Raw genomic sequence first — 18,260 nt, 5'->3', positions numbered from 1 at the left:
TCGGAAGATTGAGTTATAAAAAAAAGAGGCTGTCTTTGACTCATGCTTAGTCTAAACTGCTCAACGAGGTAACAGATTTCAAAACTGCAACCATAAACCAGATACTCCTTTAAAAAAGAAAAAGAAACACCGGAGAGAAATAAAATCCTATGGACGTTTTGCGCAGAGATTATTTTTTAATGTGCTTATGTAAAGTAACCAGCAAAATGGATGCTTCTGTTGCCTTTGGCCACTACTGTAATACAAACTATTATAATAATATATCACTCACTATATACAGTCAGAAAACTTCAAACCTGAAAGGAGTGAGTGAAAGCACTCCATTGTGAATAAGGTCTTGCCAGTGAAAAGCTCTTTTAACCTAATCTCTGTTCTTATCCCCAGTAATGAATTCCACTGCTGAAGCTACAGAGAGCAGTCTTGAACAAGCAGTAAAAGAAGGAGAAATTCTAGTTGATTTTCAACTCTGCTGCTTGTGCCTTTCTCTTTCCATTCATTAGAAACTGGCAGATCACAGATCCAATCAAACAGACTTTGTCGCCAGCCCTATTTTGCCTTAATAGGATGTTATGGTCTCAGAAACATTCCTTATGACATAGAAAAATGTTTCCTCTTTTATTTAAATACCAAAATGATTGTTGATCATAATGATGTAACCTGATAGTGCTCACATGCTGCACAGACCAAGTTCCTTTGTAACACAGTTCGGTCAGATTTTTCTCAGAAATTAATTTATTACAAAGGTGGGCTAAATTAAATATGAACTTTTACATGTGTTTCAGGGTCTAAAGACAAAGAGAAGGGGAGAGAAAGGAGGAGAATAAAGCCAGCAACACTGCCTTAGCAAAGCTTATTATATTCAATCGGCTTTACTGTCCCCCTTGCGAATGAGCATTGCTCACGCCAGGGTCATGCAGGAAGGAGGGCACCCAGCCACACGCTAAGCTGTGCCGCTCAGCTCCCTGCCAGAAGCTCCTCTTGCATTTAGGAAAAAAAAAAGTTTTGAGATCTAAATTGCAGAAGCAAGGTACGGATTTAACAAAGTAAATCAGACTGTGCTTAATTTTAAGGAAATGAACATTTTTAATAAACTTGATAGACTCTAGCCACATGTTAACGTTAGGCAGAGCCCTCATTTTCTATGGCTACTCAATAAAAAAATGCTTTTATGGAGACCTGTTGCAGATAATACTTCCTTCTGGCAATGCAAGCACCAATTTCTTCTCCATCCCACACATGGTGTGTGCCTTTGTGTGTGTTTGCAGATGCGCCTCTCCCTGATTTATATTTATTTGCCTTAATAGCGTGGGCAGAAACTGAATCCAGATATTTTGGCTCCTTTAGCTCTGCTTTGCAACTCTTTTATCTCGCTTCTGAACCTTCCTTACAAGGAACTGTGATGGTGCAGCTACGTGACCTAACTGTTACTGAGCCTTTGAGTGGAATTAGGTAAAAAAGAGAAACTCTGAAATGGAGGAAGAAATCCGAACCTCATGAAAGGACTTCATTTTGCCTGTTACTTGGATTGCACCTCAATAATCACCGGGTGTCATTTCAGAGAGGCTCCAACACCGCATCCAAGCAATGTTACGTGTAACAAACTATTAAGAGAAAACAATGGCTTGACCCAAAACTTATTAAAATAGACATAATGAATAATATATGGGAATTGAAAAGTATAAGTGAAATAGTGGGTGTAGACGCAATAAAAAAGCCTTTGAAAATGCCCTGAAGTAAAATACATATTTTCAAAACTGCGAGTTTTATCCATTTTTTTCCTGAAAGTCACATCCCTCTATGACCTCAGGGTACAACAAATATATTAGACATAGATCATTTCTAAGTGGTTTTGGCCTTTGCTAGGAAAACATCAATTTTTGCCATTTGCAAAATGGCCACACACACAAACCTCCCACCCCACCTCAAAATGTACTCTCCACTTCTTTCCCTGTACTTAAGTGACACAAGCTTTAAAAAAACCAATTCTAACATTACAAGCTACACAGGTATTAGGTCACATGAATTTTGCAAATCAGCAAGACCGGGATTGCATACTCCCCTGTTACCTCAGGCGCGTATAAGAAGGGGCAAGTCTGACCCAATGGGATGCCAGCCAGGACTTACCCAAAACCCTTGAAATTCAGGGAGCGCGGTGCCAAGCTAATAAACCCTGCTTTCCATCAGATGTATTACGTAGGGCTCAGCACCATGCCAACGCAGCCACCTGGCTTTTTGTTGGCTTGGAGCTTGAGCCGAGAAAGCCCACCCAAAATACCACGCAGAACTATCCAAAGAGAAGCCATATCACCTTTTGCAATTAACTCCTGCCACGCTCTGAATTTTTATTAGCAAAGAGATTAATAGTCTGGGCAGAATGGCTGAGATCCTGAAAAACACCTAGAATGAATGTAAGCAAAGTTCTTAAATACATTCAAAGTCCTGAAAACAAGTCATGCTCCTTGGTGTCAGAGAAGGACGCTGCTTATTGCACCTCCTGCATGCCCTGTTTCATCAAATAACTATGGGCAACCTTTTATTCATCAGGTTTTACTACCCAACGTGGCCACTACCTTTTCTTTCCCTCGTGCATCCCCCGGGTGAGGATAACAGTGCTTCCTTCCTCCCAGCTACACGGGTTGCTAGTTTTAGTGGAGAGGAGTCTTTCTCATTGCTCGCCTGTGCTGTGCTAAAAGCAATGGGGACACAATCACAGCCAGAGGCTCAAGGCGTTATGTTACTGAAGCAGTAACGAAAAGGGAAGAGGCAGCCAAGTTGCCTTTGAAATGCCTTCTGGAATCCAAAACATCGAAAATGAGTCCAAGGTCCTTTTATGAACGGAGTCCAAACTTTTGCACTCTACCACCGTAAGTGGTCCAAGTAATTTAATTTAATTGCCAAATTTGCCTGAAGTCGCTTCTGGTCCATTTTTCCCATCTTAGTCATTTATCACTCACCTTTTTACTTTTTATGGTGATGTTCTCTATTTTCAGCAAGGTATTCTTTTAGAAAGAACTCAGCAAGGGGACACTTGTTTCTGGGGAGAAATATCTGTGGCTGCTTCTCAGGGCTGGGGTATCTCAAGTGTTTCTTCTGGTTTCTGTTGTATGGCTGCTTGCAGCACCTGTAATGCTGTTCTTGCTGCCTCGGCTATGGCAGAGGCTTTTGCATGAATGTAGCCACTCCAGCCCCAAGTCTTACTTCAGAAATGCTGTTTTAGTGTAACTTATCTCTGTGATCAGCATCAGTACAAATCACCTCTGGAACCTTCTGCTTTCAGTGTAGCACATTATGATAATAATGCTATCCCCAAAAATCCAACCTAAGGCAAAATCTATATGGCTTTTCAGAACAAATGAGTCAATTGACTTTAAAACTATCAACAATCATGCAGTCAGAAGCAACCCTTCAGTAACAGATTGATTGGCTAGATCTTAAAAACACCACTACAAAAATGGGCTAATAATGCTCAAAAGTCCTATATACGAAAGAAAACAAAACTGAACCTGCTGCAAAAGGCCAGCTCAAGGAGAACAGGGCAGTCAGAGCAAGGCTTACCGGAGCTCTCAGTGAAGGCACAAACTCTGTTCTCCACGTGTGAAGCAGGTGCAGAATATTTTGCTCAGCCCTAAGAACTTGCCCATGATAAATAAATTCCCAGGCACACCCGGAACCTATAACAGCAGTTCAACAAAAACCAGCATTTTTTGCAAAGTGCTATGCAAGTGTGGTATTGAAAGGTAGAAAAATTCCTAACGGGAGAGATTCCTGCTGTAAATACTTCTCAGGAAGAGAGTGGAAAACAAAACCTTCAAATGGCTAATAAATAAATAAACTAACAAACTATAACCACTTGAAAGTGTCTTTTTAAAGCTTTAAAAATACTGCTGATGATCTTAAAATGAAAGAAAACAGCATACTTACAAGAAAAAATACAGTTTTTAAAAAACTGTCTAATCGAGAACCTGCTTCTCTAATTAAGCAATTAAGGCTCAGCAAGGCAGACGTTATCATCACATAAAGGTCATTTTAAATGAAGAGGGGATGAAAAACACTGTTGTTGGAGAGTTTTATGAATGATCCTCTTATGATTGGTGGCTGTTGGTTTGAAATGAGCTGAGAATTACTAGATAGTATGTTTGGATTTTCTTCTGCTTAAAGTCAGACCTGGGAACATTGGGGTCTGCTCCCTGCGCTGGCACAGCTCCTGCTGGAGTCTGCAGTGCCAATTCTTTGATTCTCCTCCCCATGTAAATCATACCAAACTTACACTGAGCTAAATCCAGGGAAGCTGTTCTGGATTTACACCCATGGAAATGACAAGGGAATGAGTGCAGTTACCCCTGCTCCGTGAGTGCTGGAAAATGCGTTTCAGTGCCACAGGGCTTGCCCCCTGTTCTAGATCCCTGCCTTGCTTTCACCAGTGCTGCGCTGCCATGGGGCTGTTGCATGCTTGTCTGGGATTGCTGTTCAGCACTGGTCTGCTGTTTAATGCCTAGGGCGGCCAGGTGGCTGAGCTCCCTTCAGCACAGCTCCCTTCGGCACAACACTGGCCCCATCCACTCTGCCCACTGGCAGCAGTCCCGGTCATTGCCTGGGAGAAGCCCGGGAGTGTGCTGAGGCTGGACAAACTCAATACAGCAGTGTGCCCGTGGCCTGTCCCTGTGTGGTGTCAGTAATGTGGCACTGGGGGCTTGCCTGGCTCTGCCATTTCATGCAGCTTGGGTGAGGCCAAGACCTCCCCGACTACAGGCATGTATGCAAGAGGTCGATGAATCCCCTGGAGCTGTAGGCACAAGTTCAGCACACCTAATCTTAACCCCCTCGCTCCCTGTCGGACTGTCTCTAGCTCAGAGGTTTCCTCTCTTTATTTTAGGTGGGCTGAGCATAGTCTAGATCACCTCTGGGCGAGCCTTGAGCCAACCTGATGTTATCTGGTTTCTGCCTCCTTAGAGCAGAATGCAGCAGGATGAATGGGTCAGCCTTCCGGCTTGCATCTTTTAGCTACAGCTCATCAAAACTGAGCATTAACTCTAAGATGCAGCATAAACATTATTATTCTATAGGCACATCAAATGAAAAAGGAACCACAGGCAGAGGCTGGGGGATCTGAACAGGTTTAAATAGATCTGATGTGATAATTAACATCCATTGAGGGATTTGGGGGGAAGAAGAGGGACGAAACATAAAAACAATTTCCACCTTTATTTTAAGTTCTTTTGACAGATGGGAATATTTTCTGTTATGCTACTTGTGGTTTGGGTAATGAGATTAGGCCTTGCATAGCAGGAAGCAGAATTAACTTTGTTTACTTAAAGTGACACCGTCAGCTTGGAAAATCACATTTCCATCTGAAATGCAGTGCCTACTATCATTACAAATAACCCTTGAGATCATGATAACTAAAGGAGATTAGAGGCGAAAAAACCATGTTTCTCCCTCACTCTTTTTTTTTTTTAATGTACTCTGTTCACACTGTGCAGTTGAGAGCACTCCCTGTAGCCAGATCCCCCGATCGGCATCTCCCTGCGCCTGTGCTCCACCGTGCCCCCACACCCGAAAGGCAGGAGAAGCAGGCAGGGAGCAACGGGCTGGGGATGAGAGGGGGAAAGGGGATGAAGACCCAGCTGGCTCTGGCTGATCTCATGCATCCTGAAAAAATATCTCCCTAAAGCCAAATGGTGTGGCAGAAAAAAAAATAAGCTAGCAGCATTTTAAAATGTGTTTAACATCGGGTATGTACAGGACTGGGCACTCCTAAAGAAATTCAGACTTGAATTTTTAGAAGCTGATTGATCAAAAAAGTCCTTAACTTAACATTGGCCCGTAAGCGTACTTCCACTGAAGTGGCTGTAAAAAGGCTGGGTGTTTTCAGTTGCTGCAACACACACAGGCAACAGGATGAATCTTTAGGAAGGGAAGACAGGGAGGAGAGGGAAAGGCTTTACAGGAGGATATTTCCTAAATTACCAGTTTATGCCCTGGAACGCGCATGTGTTAAATGACTAGCTTTGCATATACACGAAGGAAAATTGAAAGGGGAAAAGGCATTCTGCATCCTCTCTGCTGTACCTACAAAAAATCATCACAATTATAATGGCAAATAAGGGTTTGCACGGAAGAGTGCTTGTGATGAAGCCTCGCAGAGACTGAGTGCATTTGTGATGCTGCTTCCTCCTCCTTTGCCAGCCCAAGCCAAGCACAGTGACTTGTCCACGTGGTATTTTACGTACTTGTGACCCCTGCTAATGTTTACAAATCAAGGAAATGCCTGATATCTGGCACAGTCATTACTGCTTCATGTCAAAAAGAGTGACAGGTAAAGAGTAAAATCTGGACCCAGCACAGAGATGGATCCAAAATACATAAATAACCAATTAAGAGAAAAGATTAATAAAAATATTGTAACAGATCCCAATCTGCTGTTGAGTACCAATTGCCAGTAATAATCTCTATGGTAACTGAACTCCTTTTGGCCTCTCTCTGTATTCAACTAGTGTTTTATGTTTTTTTTTCCCCTTCCCCTATTTTCATGGAAAGTTTTCAAAGCTGGTTTAAATATTATGATATTTTCTTCTTCAAGTGCTAACTGGGAAAAGTATTCACTTTGGCTGTGTCTTAAGCAGATTTTCCCTTCCTTAGATGACTGCCTTAGAGGTGACTTTTGTGAGGGCACTTAAGTTCTGTTCTGACACAAAATAGGTGAGGGAGGTTTTCAAAATTGAAGAGGTTAAAATATTGCCCAGCAACTAGATAAACCAATTAAGAAGATGGAAAAAAATATACTAAGTAAAGATGTTGCTTTCAGAAACTACTTATGTACCTGGGGAAACTTAACCCCTTTTTAATTTTTAATTTTTTATTGTTATTACCTGGCTGCACATGTCTCTTCTTGCCAGCTGCTCTCTTGTAATCTCAGCAACTTGTTCTGGGCTACGGTTTTATACATGGGTTTTCCCCTTTCCCAGCCTGCTCTTGCACATGCTTTGGCTACTGGATCCAAAAGAAGGTACTACCTTCAGAAACAGCATCATGCAGTAAATATTTGTTGTCTTACATCAACAGACAAAAAGAAACATTTTAAAGGAGAACGTGCAGAATCATGTGAAAGCTGTCTTCCGATTCGCATGTATAACACCTAGGATGTTTTACTAAACTTTTCATCACTGTAATACAAGTAATTAGATAATATAATTTTTACAGTATAAGTATCGTACCTTTAGACTTTTCATGCTGGCTTTTTTTCCTGTAACCCTGTTTTGGCAAAAGATGCCAAACAAGAAAGTTTGGCATTGGATGCTATCTATGAGCAAAGAGATGCTCTTCTCTAACAGCCTTGCTCCACGGCAAGGTATGAGAGTTTGCCGATTGCCCCCCCAGCTGATGGATTTACTCATCTAACTCAAGTCTAGAGGAGACCCATCTGCCAAAGCATTCGTTGGTTTGTAATTAGTGCCACCCCAGGGAATTTGTGCTGATAAAAAGCACAGAAGCGCCCTCACTCAGCTGTAAAGCAGGACATGGGGGCTGGATAACTAAGTTTTGGGAAACTGCATGTTTTGAGCAGGGAGTTAACTTTCAGGCTTAGGAGAAGCTGGATGCCTCAGAAGGGAACCTATAAAATTCAGCAAGCTCTGAGGGAGTTTGCTTATGGCCAGACCTGGAAAACAGAAAGATGCTGTTTTGGCCAGATGCTGTATGGCCAGACCTGAAACAGAAAGAGAGGTTGATCCCTTTTTGTAGGGTATACCTCTCTGGGGCTTTGGGAATCTACTCAGTTCTAGCTGAAATATAGCTACTCAGTTATTTCTACTCCGTTCTACTCTACTTCCTTTCAGGGTTCATAGTCTAGGAAATTTCTAAGAAGATGGATCTGTAGACTCTCTTTAAAAATCCTATTAGAATTTGCTCATCTAAAATTCTTTTGCTTTGACTTACGGATTTCTCTGGGCTTAGAGCAGTCAGAGCACTCACCCAGGGTGTAGGGGACTCAAACCTACATTTTCCAACCTCTGTTTGGTCTTTGGAAGCTTCATAAAAGCGAATCTCAAACCGAGAGAGAAGAAATGGGTATGAGCATGGGCACAATTCTGCTGCCTAATGAAGGTTGCTTACCTGGGGGAGGTAGACCCTGAGGTTTTACTCCCAAGGACTCCGAATGCATTTTGCCTCATGGCCTTATTTCAAACAAAACAGTCCTTGGAGCATGGACTGGCATTTACCCTTTCCAGCCAAGTGTTGTAACCACTAGGCTAAAAAGTTAGGCTCATATTTCTGTTACCTCTCCCCAGCCCAATAAATCTTGAATTCCTTTTTTGAAAAACTTCAGAAAGGGCAATGTGAGAAGTGCTCCCTCTTTGCCTTTAAAGCTCAGGTCTCTTTCAAGAGACAGACAACAACATTTAGGTGTTGAAGGATCATGTAAAATCCCTATTGACGGTTCATGTTCGGAGATGCTATATAAATTAGACTCACATTCTACAACTCTTGCTCCTTTATACAACAGCCCAAACCAAGACCTTGGATCTGAAATTGCGGAGTCTTTTGAAAATACGGAGCTGGATTCAGATCCAGATCTGAATTTCCTAGCAGTTGCCTGTCTTCCATCTGTTTGTATTTGGATGTCTCATAGGATATAAGCAGCAGTTCCGTAGTGTCACACATGAATAAAGTGGATAATTATAAAATTAAAAGATATAACATGCTTCTAGGGGAGATAAGACTACAATTAAAGAGTATAAACAAAACTGAGTTTGATGTACAGACTGGTATATTTATTCATTAAATATAATAACATAAACAAGACTATTAACTGTCATATTTTAATGATACTGTACCCTACAAAACATACTCAGGAAAAAGTCCTATTGACTTCAATAGCAATGCCACATAAATTTAAATCATGACTGCAGTAAAACAATATGTCATCATTCTTGTTCATCATTACACATACATACCCCAAAATGTTAAACAAAATACCTGCAACTTGCTAAACTGAGTCTGAGCTCAAATGTTTTATCTGCAAATCTAAAGAAACCTAGCGGGGAATGCAGAAACCTGTTCCACAGATAACTGAAATACAATATTCCCAAGGGGGGAAAACAGCCCAGGCAAGGCTTCTGTCTATCCCATCTCTCTCTAGAAAACACTGGGCATATTTTTGCTCAGGAGATGGCAAAATCTGGGCAAATGCCACTTCATATCAGCAGTGTTAAGACCAGATTCTGACCTTTTTTTAAGATTGTTAACAGTCAGCAACAGTGGAAGCCTTAAAGCAAAAATTTCTATCTGGAAAGTATGCATTAACTAGCTTGGGGTAAGTAAAAAGCCAGTCTGGACGGGAAAAAGGGTTTCAAGAATTCTCCCTTGTTGTACATGGCATCTGTGCCAAGAAGATGTAAAATGGGACCATTTTGAGTCATAACAATTTATCCACCCTTTGCACAGCCTCTTTGCTCATACAGGGCACCAGGCAGGGGAGAAGCAGCTCGTGCAAGATCTCTAGTGTGAACAGCACAAACAGAGGCGATCTTAAAAGGGGACTCACCCCAAATTTGTGAACTGCGCTGAACTGTGAATTATTATTATGTCAAATGTTTCATTGTAAAATTCCTCATTAAATTCTTTGGCGTTCACCACACGCTCAGAGTAACTTGAAGTGCTGAGAAAACGAACGCTTACTGTGCCATGACAAAGGCCAATGGTTGCCTCTTTACTGAGCTTGATACATATGGTGAAAACATATTGACTAATTACTTGCCATTTTCAAAAACTGAAAACACTCCAAAGTGAGGCCTAAGATAATAGAACGAGATACAGTACGAAGAATAAAGACTGAGAGAATGGAGAGGAAGAATAGCGTAACTCTGTTACTGCTAATCCCTCATTCAACACTTGCTTTGATATATGAATACCGAGGAATAACACAGCATCTCATGGTTTCAAACTGCTTAATGAAAATTGGTAAATTAACACACCCGATTAATACATCTGTTCAAAGTAGAGACTGGCTGAAGTAGCAAAGATAAAATCCAGATCCAGACTTCTCCCAGTCATTAGCCTGATATGGCCAACAATTTGGCTCGGGGCTCAGTTTTGCGATGCTCAGTTTTCTACAGCTTTGCACCTTGTTCTGGTGTTTGCCAAGTGCCCAAAAAGAGAGAGAACTGAGCCTTGGTGATGAAGCACTTTGAGGGAGATGTATTAAAGCAGTCAATGTGGAAAGTGAGACACCTAGACACGCTTCTCGCTCTGGTTTTCCAGATGCCACCTCTGATACAAATAGTCCCTTACCGGAGCCTAGCCTGAGCTGCCTTACAGGAGTCCCTCGTACACAGCCTTCACAGTGAGCCTTTTTAATGCCATCTGATTTCCAACACCTCTCCTCCGAGTCATGACAAATTGGTCCACTCATCTGATTAGGAATCTTCCCTAAGTAGCAGGACGAACGTTTGACAAGTTAATTTCAAGGTAGCTCATGGAGTAGAAGCAACATAAAACTACACAACTGTAAAAAAAAAAAAAACATTGCTGGATAAATTCTGCCAGTAATGGATGTGTAACAGAAAATAGACTAAAATACAAGCTCTTTGTATTAGAAGACAAGCTCTTTGGTTTAGAAGTAGAAAACATGAGGACTTGCTGAAGCTAGGGTTAACAGGAATACAATTACTGCTATTAGAGTTTTATGATTATGAAACTTGTGCTGATGTATCCACAATTTAGAAATAAAAGGAAATGCAATGGATGACTTCTAAAAAATCAAGACAATTTAAAAAAAATCAATAATTATTCCCTTTCATTTTTCCTTTAAATCATCCAGATAATAGAAATCAGAGACCTGAATAGGATGCCTAAAGTTAATGGCATTATTAGATTGAGAAAAAAGAAAGAGTGATCAAAAGTTTGACCCGTTCACCAAAAAGTTCATAGTTTGTAGAAGTTCACTATTCTACTACTTATAATTTTTTAAAAATTCAAGATAAATCCCAAACCATGTTTGGAGGCTAGATGGAGTCATAAGCAGAGACTAAGAGTAATTTATAAACTTTTCTATTATATGATAAAAAGTTGCTATTTTAGAAACACATAAATAATATGATGTCTTTCATAAAAGTTTTAGAAGAAGTTTTATTTTCCAGTTCATAAACTAAAAATAAAACACTTTAAGTGATTGACTTTCCTTTAAGGCAACTCTTGAGCCTGATTTGATAACACTACTGGTAAAGTCCTAGTAAAACTCCTGGAAGAATTCCCTGTGTTTTGAACACAACCAGACATTATCCATATTGCTTTTCATTACTATCACTGTTTTACTGTAAAAACCTGGGTAGGTCATCATAATTTTGCCCCTGTTGCATAAATATGAAAGGGTTTAAAAGAACAGCTATTCTCCAAGGAGTGGGAAGAACTTTGCTTCATTTACTTTTTAAAAAGAGTTTGAAAACCCTAAAGTCCCATAAGTGTGAAAGATGCTTTTCCTGCTCCAGTGGAGTTCCACCTCAGGTTTTTCCAAAAACCTGGGTAAACAACTCAATTCTAAATACAAGCAATAAACAAAATTACTATTACTTATTTTTGTTCAAATCATTTCCAGGGCAATGGAGTCTTCCCTGGGCAGCCGATGAGCTGAGCCCTCACCTCCTGGGTGCTGCTGGGGCACAGCCCGTGAGACGGGCAGGCACTTGGTCTATCCTGGGGGTGACAATCAGGCTCTTTCAATGGCTTTATGCCTTCAGTCACTTTTTGTTCTTTCCAGTGAGGATTTTTTTTTATTTCCCTGGAAGTTCACCAGCAGCAGGTACCGTGAGTGGAGCCCTGACTACACAGCATCCCGCGGGAGGGGATAACAGAGTCAGGCAAACGTGTGGGAAGTTCCTTCAGACCTCAGTTCCCTCCTAGAGCAGCCGCGCTCTTCTTCAGCTTTTTGTTTAATCTCTAGGTACAGCCGTTGCCGGCTTGTATGCAAAACTGTTAAATGAAGCCAGCTCAAGGACTGCTTGCCATGTCTGAGTGCGGCACCACACAATGGGCTGGGAATGCCTGAGATCGTTTCCTTTCCTGCCTTTCACATCGCTGAACTGAAACCATCACTCGTGTCAAAAGCAAGGACTGCAGATGAAAGGCCAGTGCATTAAGACAGCACATAATTGTCAGTCTCTGAGTTTCTGACATTAATCGTTTTACTTAAAGAAGGCAGTGGAATGTTTTTTTGTGTCCCCCCACCTCGACTGACAACACACAGGAGATAGTCTGGATAAAAATAAAAAAAAAATAATGACTCAAAATTTTTGCTAATTAAAAGTAATGTGTTTTCCCATTTTTTGGCAATTTGATAACACAAAACACTTACATGGGGGCCACAGGGGGAAACAAACTGAGACGGATAAAAAATGTTTTGTGTTCATCCAAGCAAGACTATGTTAATGCACATTATCCCATTAATGCACATCAACATCGGGAATAAGCGCGCCAATGCAAGCAAGAAGCATACACTTATCATCATTTGATAACATGTTTAATGACAGATTGACGGTTGATTTGCAAATGTGAACTGGCATCAATGTTGCTAACTTCAGCTTCTGCCGCCTCCTCTGCTATGCCAGCATATTTATGTGCATAATTTGATTTCGCAGCCACACTGTTAGTACATTTTTAATATTAACTATGCAAGAACAGACAGCCGAACTTAAGTTGCACTGATGGTTTGAGTTCATTAGATTGAAAAAGATGGGCAATGATGACAAAGATGGAGATGGCAGCGCAACATCAAAGAGGCAACACTTAACAAACACGCTCCATTTTGAACAAACCGAACTAACACATTTCATGTTGTCGGCTGCAGCAGAGCCCTTATGTACAACAGTAAGAAAAAAAATATGCTTCTGCCCTGGGCATACTGACAGCAACTCTGCAAGAAGCTTAGCAGGCTCCTGGACACACAGTTGTAAGATATTTCACTCATCTATTGCAGGTAAAGGGGTTGATTCTGGTCTGATGTCCGAGTGACAGCAACATAATTCAGCGGACTTGCAGTGGAGTTACTCTTGATTTACACCCGTCCAAGAGAGAGTGCCTGCCTGTTCCCACTCTCCTTCCCTAGTTCGCTTTTCACAGCTGTGATTCTTTATGACGAATAATAAAAAGATTTTGCTGAGAGCTCAGCTCTTGCATGCATGATGCACAGAGCAGAACTGCAAGTTCAGAAGCCCTGGGGCCTCATGCCGCAAGGTGTGTGATGTCCTTCCCGTGTCCCCCGAGCCAGGAGCCCAGCACTGCGCAGGACTGCACTCCTGGTGGCTCCCTCTTCTTTGGTGATTCTGGGCAATTCAATTCTGCTCTGAAGGGAACATGTACCAATGAGCTGGGAGGAGAATATTTCATCCTCTGCTCGCATTAATGTCTGGGCATATACTGCATCTAGTATTAATTTGCTTGTTGTGCTGCAATATATAATAAATTTGAGGCAGTAGCTTTATGGTGCAAGTTGTAATTTTAAATTTTATGATACAAACTGACCATCTGCAGGAATCTGACCATATAACCTAAGCCATTCTGTGTAGACTACAATGTTAGTACCTCTGAATCACGGTGAAACTATGATTTAGACACACAATTAGATAGACCAGGTCCTCAACAATTCTCAGCTGTCTGAATTACTGCTGAACAGCCTAATAAATACAGAGCACATAGGCCTCCGTTTTGCAAAGCTTTTAAGAATGTTCTTAAGTTTGCCTCTAATCAGCAAAGCACCTATTGCAATTACTGTTATTCAGAGACTAGTCCTGCACCAGAAACCCGTTGTGCTTGGCACTGCACAAACAGAACAAAACCCTACTGCTCAGGGACCACTGCTTCTGAGCCCGCTGCGCAGGGACGGAGTGCTGGAGTGAGGCCAGGGTTTGTTAGGAAGCTGTGAGGGACATAAAGTACCAACTATTGAATTTAATCCTGGAAACACTGCACCCACTTGCCAGATTGGGACACTGAGTAAGGGAGCAGAAAAGGACCTTGCATCAGTCCGCAGGTCACCTGCACCGGACAGCAGCAGGAGGATTCCTGGTACCCCTGTCCTGGTGGCAGCTCCTGAGCAAATGCCTCCTGCCAGGATGCTGACCTGGCCTAGCTGTAAAAACTGCTTTCTTTATTGTCTGTTATGAAAGAAACCTAAAGCTTTAATTTCAGTAAAATCTCTTTGTGGACATCTGTGCTCTTTTTAAGAAGACACCTGCATTGCAGGGAGAACTAACCCTAGGTCCCTGGCTGCATCCAGTTCAGGTAGTTTGTTAAGCAGCTCCAGTGGCTGGTGCTGTACAGATGAAGGTGTATGACCCCCAAAATGAGGAATATCTGAACAGACAGGCAGCAACAAACATCCTGGGAGACCCCCGGCATCTTAGGCTGAAATGTGTGTAGTTGTTTTTTTTTAAATTTAAGCTGTTGATGCATTAGGGTCCAAAACCAATAGCAGACACAAGACCGCACTGTGCAAGGTGCTGTACAGAGTTCAAGATTATCTCTCTCTTAGAAAGAGACCAAATAATTTCCAGTGACACAGGGCAACAGGTAGATCTTGCTTGCCCCAATGAGGACACAAGAGATCTTGGAAGCTTTCTCAAAAGTGAAGGAAATAATAAAAAAAAAAAGCAGAGACAAACACAAGAAGCAGGCTAGGCTCAGCGAGAAGTTTAGGCTTATTTTGTTGTCTTTTACGATAACACTGTGTCATCAGTGGGCTGTTCAGAAAGGCAGAGGAGCAGCGGTGTTTCCTGCCTGGTGAGCTGAGCAGCAGAGGAGCTGGGCGGCCCATACACAGCAGCCTTGATAATTGCTCTGTAAACAGCCTTGTGCTGCCTCCTCCTTACCTGGGCTTTAGCTACAATTAGAAATAAAAACATATCCCAGGGAGAGGAAATTGTGGTCACTGCTCACTCATGCCTGCTGATGGAGGATGGAGATGGGGAGAGCAAGAGACAAGTGCTTATTTCCAGGCCATGAAAAGGCTCTCCCCTACCCCAATCCCAGCCTGGCACGACCGCAGCATGCTAGGTGGCATTGCGAGGGGGAGGGAAATAGCTTCCAGCTCTGCGTTTGCCTTCCAGATTGACCGAGCTCCTACTGTGACCGTGCACTTACCACGTTGGTTGTGGAGAGCTCCAGAGAACGGGAGCCCAGAGCATCACCCAGTTGGAAGAACCATTAGTTTTCTCAAGTCACAATTATCTCTGCTACTGCATTTGTGTCCTCTTTCCTGTCTCATTTCAAGTAAGTTACAATTCTCCCACTCTTGTTGCTGAGTAGATGCAGATGCCACTTTGTTCTGTGTGATTTATAGCCAGTAGCTAATGTTCAGTTATAATTCCCCATTTTAGACATGAAAAATAGCCTGTAATGCTCAACACACAGGCCTCTCAACAATGATATATAATTTAAAAATTAACATGAGGACAGAGGAGACACGGGATTTTGAACTAGGGACTCTCTCATTCAAAGGTTAAATCTCTACAAGGTGAGCTAAAGGAATTAGTTGAGTTATTAAGTAAATGCCTCTGTTATATTTTCCCAGTACATTAGCTGTTGCAGCCTTTTCCAGTTCAGCTGTGTTCAGCCCCAGCATGTTCAAAGTGCAAATGCTCATGGCACTGTATTCACACGTGCTTTTTTTCAATGTCAAACAAACTGGAGCTTTTCAGAGTCAAAGGTCAAAGTGGAGGGCCCTTAAGAAAAACTTGGGAAATTATGTGATTGTTCTTATGTCTTTATTGTATATAAAATAAGGCTTCGTACATGGCTCACCCTTTCCAAGCATCTTAAAACTATAAATGAGTCATGACTCATTCCTGCAACACCTAAGTTATGTAAGTGGTCTTGTTAATTTACTGGAATATCTTGCATAACTAATCGTTTCCAGGATCAAACTCTGAAGCCTCTGAAACCTCTGAACTGTAAAGAGCTCCTTTAGAAACAGAGAAGTAAAATCCCAACCTCACACGATGAGTCAAACGCAGAACAAGGGACAGAACCTGCATCACCAGACTCGCTCTGCCAAGTGCAAGCCATAAACCCCTCTTTTGTCAAAGCTCAGCAGTTCAGAAAACATGCAGGGAGAACAGGGAGTATGGAGAAGGAAAAGAGCTTGGCTATGGAGAGGTTTTGGAGGTGGCATTCCTTTCCTGTCTGTTTTCTGTTCACAATAAGAAGATGTAGCTCATATCCTAGTTGTCTCCTGCTGCACTCTGGTTAACCCTGTCTCACTCCAGCACCAAGTATTACATTTATGGATTACAAATTTATTGACATTTGACATTTGCATCAGCTTTCACCTGATCAACAGGAGCTTTGGCTGCCAAAGGGAATTATTATGGAAGATTTCAACAACCATGGGAATGCCAAAAAGGTCATTAAATCATATCGGAAAAACAATGTGTTCATAGCGTTCATACATTTAGTCTTGCCAGTAAATCTTCTGGTTGATGCTTGGACCACCTACTGATGATACTCAAAGAGAAGGAGAAACAGGGAGAATTGAAGAGATGAATTAAATTAAAACCAAATGACATGAAGCCTGGCACAGTGGGATCTTTAATTTTCTACTCTATGAATCCAGAATAAGTAAAAAAACAAAACAAAGCACAGTGGCTTGACTTTATCTAAGTTAATTCCCCCTATATCAGCAGGGCTTAACTAAATAATCCTGAGTAATGTGTGCACCCCACATTATTGCATGCAATTTGTATGTGGGAGGTGCAGGATTCAGAAATCATACGGCACATGGAAAACGAATGACAGGGTGTGCTTTTACACTCATTTTGGCTATACTTATCACTCTTGTTGATATTTTTTTCCAGACATGAAATATGAGTGTAGGAACTTTCACCCTTTGGAAAAGTACTGAGAGTTATTTTTTTGTGCATTTGTGATTTATAGAAGAAGGCCACCACATAATTCCTAGGAGCACAGACAATGTTTTAAAAAAACACTGATCAAATAAACAGAATTACCTCCCCCATCGCCTTTTCCCTGGATGACAAACCTGGGTCTTGCACTGTAAAAAACCAAGGCCAACAGTTTAGGGCTCCATAGGATTACGGAGGGAAGTGAATTACTGAACTGGAAGCCCACCCACAGCCTAGCTGTCTGTGTATGTCTAGTCTAGGGTGAGCTTCACTGAAGACTGATCCACAGGCAGCTGTTTGCCCCTGAGCTGAGCGAGCATGAAGTAAGTATTGTTTGCCCTTCTCCAGTGGAAGAGCGGTATGTTCACTTCACATGAACATAGGCAGAAACAGGCCACAGTATTGTTATATCTCAGAGGGACTCTTCTTCTGTGATGTCCCTTGGGATGTAGATCAATAGGTGGGTAAAAGGCAACGTCAGCCTTTTTGATGACCCTGTAAAGAAAGTTAGTAGCCATGAGGACACAGTCCCAACAATGATCAATGCCGGCAGCTTGCCTTGCCCCCCAGAAATACAGTCGGTGTTGTGTAGCCACTGTTGTCCTTGGAGCACTGATGCGCATGTGGCTACAGGGAGACTGTACAGAGATCACATGAAGAGTGGCAGAGGAACTGGGAACTGGACAGAAAGGTTCTTCTAAATCTTGGATTGAAATAAGAGAGAAGTGGAGAGGTGGAGCTGTGTGATGGAGATATCTACTGGCAGCCGTGCACTACACCAGGGTATCAGCTACCTGTATTGAGACAGATAATTTCAGGTAATGTGTGGCTCATGGTATAAACTTGGGCGTTTTCAGAAATAGGGAGTTTTGAGTTTGTGAGTTTTCATGTTTTCATTACATGACTATGAAAACAGCAGTTTCACATTTGAGATTTCAACAATTCTCCAAGAAGAGAGGGGAAAAACACTTTTGTCTGCACACAGAGTGCTTCGGAGGTTTAGAAAAGCTGAAAGCAAACCCAGAAGGGATCAAACTAGTATTATACATGTGCAACAGAACAAGCAGTTTTGCCTCCTCTGAATTACTGGTCCATGCTAGTATAAGCTCTGCAGTAAGACTGCAAGTCCTGCTCTGCATACAGTTGAGAGAGGAATCTTTTGAGGGTGGCATTTTTACCGCATCATGGGAAACTCCCAGGGAAAGCAGAACAGAGAATGGAATAAAGTGTGATGCCCTTAGGTCAGGGGGCTTGGTATCACTTCTGCGCTCTGGGTGTGATTCCTTCCTTAGCCATGTGCAAAGAGCAAGCACGAAGGCTCAGCACTGTTCTGACTGCCATGGGCTGGTTTGTACATCCTCTGCTCCC

At 42.0% G+C, this 18,260-nt stretch overlaps 1 protein-coding gene across 7 annotated transcripts in view; it reads right to left on the bottom strand.

Moving 5' to 3' along the window:
• Window positions 1–18,260, bottom strand: part of TSHZ2 (teashirt zinc finger homeobox 2) — a 233,804-nt gene that overhangs the window by 65,739 nt on the left and 149,805 nt on the right. The gene's annotated exons all lie outside the window — the stretch shown is intronic.

This window comes from Mycteria americana, chromosome 14 (genome assembly GCF_035582795.1).
Source record: "Mycteria americana isolate JAX WOST 10 ecotype Jacksonville Zoo and Gardens chromosome 14, USCA_MyAme_1.0, whole genome shotgun sequence".
Classification (NCBI taxonomy): domain Eukaryota; kingdom Metazoa; phylum Chordata; class Aves; order Ciconiiformes; family Ciconiidae; genus Mycteria; species Mycteria americana.
Note: the sequence above shows the minus strand (reverse complement) of the source record. Positions and strands in the feature narration are given on the sequence as shown.